General features: G+C 37.0%; 1 long non-coding RNA gene across 1 annotated transcript; it reads left to right on the top strand.

Annotated features, from left to right (window-relative positions):
* On the top strand, window positions 745-3,352 carry LOC107605338. Its single transcript, XR_001612499.2, has 3 exons — window positions 745-931; window positions 1,019-1,315; window positions 1,474-3,352. It is a non-coding gene; the product is annotated as an uncharacterized LOC107605338 (long non-coding RNA).

Raw genomic sequence — 4,071 nt, 5'->3', positions numbered from 1 at the left:
TTACGAACTTATAAACTATCATCAAAAAAAAAATTATTATAAGGAGTTAAACTGTTTTAATTTTTGATTAAGTAATATTTAAATTTAAGATAAATTTTTATATACAAAAAGTGTGAATAAGTTAATTAGTATAAAAATTAAGTTTTTTTATTGTAATTATTAATTGATAACTTTAGACTTGATAAAACAAGTTTAATTATTTTTTTTTCAAAAGTAAACTTGTAATTTATTGCATAAGAAGTGGCAAATATAATATCAACATAATTTAGCGGATCATTTTTTTGGTTATTGGAGGCATGTATGTGATTTGCTGCCTTATGGGGCATAATAGTGCTAGACTAATTTGTGGGGGCAGCCTTTTTTGACTTGTGCTATAGATATGTCGGACCATGTGAGTTATGTTTAAAAGAAAATATCATGGGTAAATCAGATAGTCCGATTTGCAGGGAGAAAATTTTGAAATTTGGAAGAAGCAAATTGGACTGTCCGTGTTGTATGAAAATTTTTTTTGTAATAAAACGAAAATCAAATCGGATGGTCCGAATTGATTATTATATATATTTTTTTGAAATTGGACTGTCCGATTTGCCTAGAAGCACTCACACCGTCCGATTAGTCGCTCTCTAACACCATACGCCTGTAAAGCACGCTGCTTCTCTATATCTCTGTTCTACACCATTACCTTCTCCATAATAAAATTAAAAAGCGTAATTTAGCGTTTAGTATTTTCAAATCAGAATGAGATGATAAACTTAAAGGGAGTGAAGAAAAAGCTAAAGAAATTGAAAAAGAAGCTTAAAAGCTCGGTTTGCATACAGTGAGCTCTGTACTAGTTCACCTTCATCGTTGCCTGGGACAGAACTTTTCGAGGTTCTCGTCGGTTCTGTTCAAAAGTGAAGGAGTTCTGCGCCAGCCATAGTTCCCAAAGGAGGTAAGCAATCTCACTCTTTTTTTTCTTGAAGTCCGCTTGAGATTTGAGTTTCTCGACCATTTGATTCCACCATTGTCATGCTTAAAGGTTTGTGTCTCTTAAGATGTCACTGGCAAATTGGGACTTGTTCTAAACCACCATGGAGTCTGGGCAGAAAACCACCGCGTGCAATGCAGTTTCTGACTTTGTCAAGCATCTTGGGCAAAGGGGATCAATGTTGAGGATTCTGTTATGTATCTTCTCCAGCACTGCTATACCCTCATGGACTAACCTCCATATGAAGTTTAGGATTTTTGGCTGACACTGTATATTTCAGATTTGTTGCCATAAGTCTTTCATCTGAAATCGGGGGTTTAAACTCGCTATCGGCGGATGATAGAACTGGTATGCAATCAAGTATCTTGAATTCACTGAGAATTGCCCTGTTTTGTCGTTCACCCAAATAATTGATTCCCCTCCTTGTTCAATTGAGATTTTGCAAATTTGTGCTACAATTTTTGCATTAAAATTTTCCTGTAATAACTCCATGTTCCATTTACTAGTATTTGTTATCAGCTGTCGGACCCAATGCATCTCAAGATTTTGTTCCACTGTTGTTGGAAACCTGAAAGGGGGTTGGTCTCCGAACCATGGGTCCTCTCTTATTCTGGTGGAGCCATGGGTAGTGATACTGAATCTAACGCCTTTCTTCAGGACCTTTCTGCCCTCCAAGAGTCTCCGCTAAACCCAAAAAGGTCTGAATCCAGGCTTTGCTTCCAAGAACAAGGTATATTTATTTTTGTAGATTTTACATACCAGTGAATGTGTTTTGTTAGAAGTCTCCATCCCTGTTTAGCTAGCATCGATAGGTTGAAAGCTTTGAGATCTTTAAAACCCAAACCTCCTGAATGTTTGTCTCTGTTGATTGAGTCCCAACTTATCCAACGTATTTTCTCTCATTCTGTTTTTATCTCCATCAAAACTGTATCATCATTTTATGAATTTCATCTAAAAGAGTATTTGTAAGCTTAAAACAGCTAAGCGAGTAAATCGGTATCGCTGTGCCAATCGCCTTTATCAAAACCTCTATTTGGCTTGCCGAAAGCATCGTTCTTTTCAACCTTATCTTTAACAAATGAGAAGGTTTCTCTTTTGGTTCTATTGACAACTGATGGAAGGCCCAAATAATGATCTTGAGCACCAATATTAGGAACCCCAATCAAAGTAGCTAGTTCTGTCTGGGTTGTTTGAGGCGTATTCTTGCTGAAAAAAAATGGCTGACTTGTTTAAATTAACGAGCTAGCCACTCAACTTGCTATATTGCTGTAGGATACCTAGGATCTTGTCACATGATTGCCTTTTAGCTCTTCCAAAAAATATAGAATCGTCTGCGAATAATAGGTGGTTAATGGAGGGGCATCTACTATTTAACCGGAGTCTCTGCAGTAAGTTATTCTGTTCTCCTTTGTGGAGTAGAAAGGACAATCCCTCTGCACAAATAAAAAAAAGATAGGGAGAGAGAGGATCTCCTTGACGGAGCCCTCTGCTTGGCCTAAAGAAGCCAGTAGGAATTCCTTCCACAACAACAGATTAAGAGATTGTAGACACACACTCTTTAATCTACCCAATCTACTTATCACAGAAATCTAATTTCGCCATCATAAACCAAAGAAAACTCCATTCAACCCTATCATAGGCCTTACTCATGTCAATTTTAAGTGCCATATCATGATTACTATAGTCCTTATTCTTCAAAAAACACATAATATTCATGAGCCACTAAAATATTATCACTAATGAGTCTTCCTCGGATAAAAGCACTTTGATTGTCACTAATAATTTTATTCATAAAAGGTTGCAGTCTATGAACAAGTACGTTAGAGATGATTTTGTAGAACATAGTGCCGAGGCTGTCATCTGAATTTGATTAATTGCAGTTGCATTTTGTATCTTTGGAATGAGACAAATTTGAGTGTGATTGAACCCCTAAGCATGCGTCCTCCTCCAAAAAAGCTTCTAACAGCTTTGCATACATCCTACTTGATAGTATTCCAATAAAATTGGAAGATTTGGATATAAAGCCATCATCACCTGGGGCTGCTTCTGGAATAATAGAATAGACGGCCCTTTTGCTCTCTTCTTTGGTAGTTGGCCTTGTTAGTCATCTATTTATTTCCGCATAAATCTTTCTTCTAAGTTGATATTTTTTAAAGTAAGATTTTGAATATTAGTCTTGGTTTATAAAGTAAGTTGAACAAATTTTATGTTGTGATTATAGTCCTATTTATAAAGATCCACTATAATAATGATGTCTTTAATATACGTTTATTGATTACAAATTATAAGGGGAGATGGATTGAATTTACGAGGCGCATATAAGAATTCGTTTCAACCTTATTATCCATGCAATAAAAGGAAAAAAGGATGGTGAATTTCGGACAGGAAAAAGTTTAAATAACTCATTAGGGGTGTAACCAACTGAAATAAACTAATGAAAAATTTGATTTTAAAATTTATTTATTTTTTAATTTTCAAAAACACAAAACCCTTCCAACAACGCCTTCCAACCCTTCGACGTCTCCATTATCTCCTCCATTCTCATCTCCAACGACGAGGATGCTGCCCACACCCACGGCATCTCCCTTCTTTACTCCGACGATGACAACGCCTTCCACATCACGACTTCTCCCTTCTCTCCTCCAACAACGACGACGCCATTCCTATCCTCCTTCGACGATGATTCATTCCAAACCTTCGGCGTTCTCGTCTCTCTTCCAACAACGACGATGCCGAGCATTGTGTTCTCCTTTCCTTTTGTGTCCCTACCATATAATCGTGTTCCCCCTCACAATATGTGCCCGACTCTTAGTGCTTTGCTTGTCCATCGCGCCACTGCACCACTACTACGCCCCCGCCACGTGCCCCCTGGAAGTGCACCTGACGTGACACTGTGCTGTTGCTGTTGGAGTCATCTCCTCGCATAAAAAACGGCGTGGCCACCCCTTTCATCTTCTCACACAAGATCTTCTTGATTTTGGATGATTCTTTTTACTAGTTTTTGATGTTTTTTTCTCTTAGGTTTTATATTTTTTTCTTATGTTTTGGATGTTTCTTTTTTTAGGTTTTGGATGATTTTTTTAATAATTTTAGATGTTTCTTTT

The sequence above is a fragment of the Arachis ipaensis genome, chromosome B06 (assembly GCF_000816755.2).
Source record: "Arachis ipaensis cultivar K30076 chromosome B06, Araip1.1, whole genome shotgun sequence".
NCBI classification, from domain to species: Eukaryota; Viridiplantae; Streptophyta; class Magnoliopsida; order Fabales; family Fabaceae; genus Arachis; species Arachis ipaensis.
Note: the sequence above shows the minus strand (reverse complement) of the source record. Positions and strands in the feature narration are given on the sequence as shown.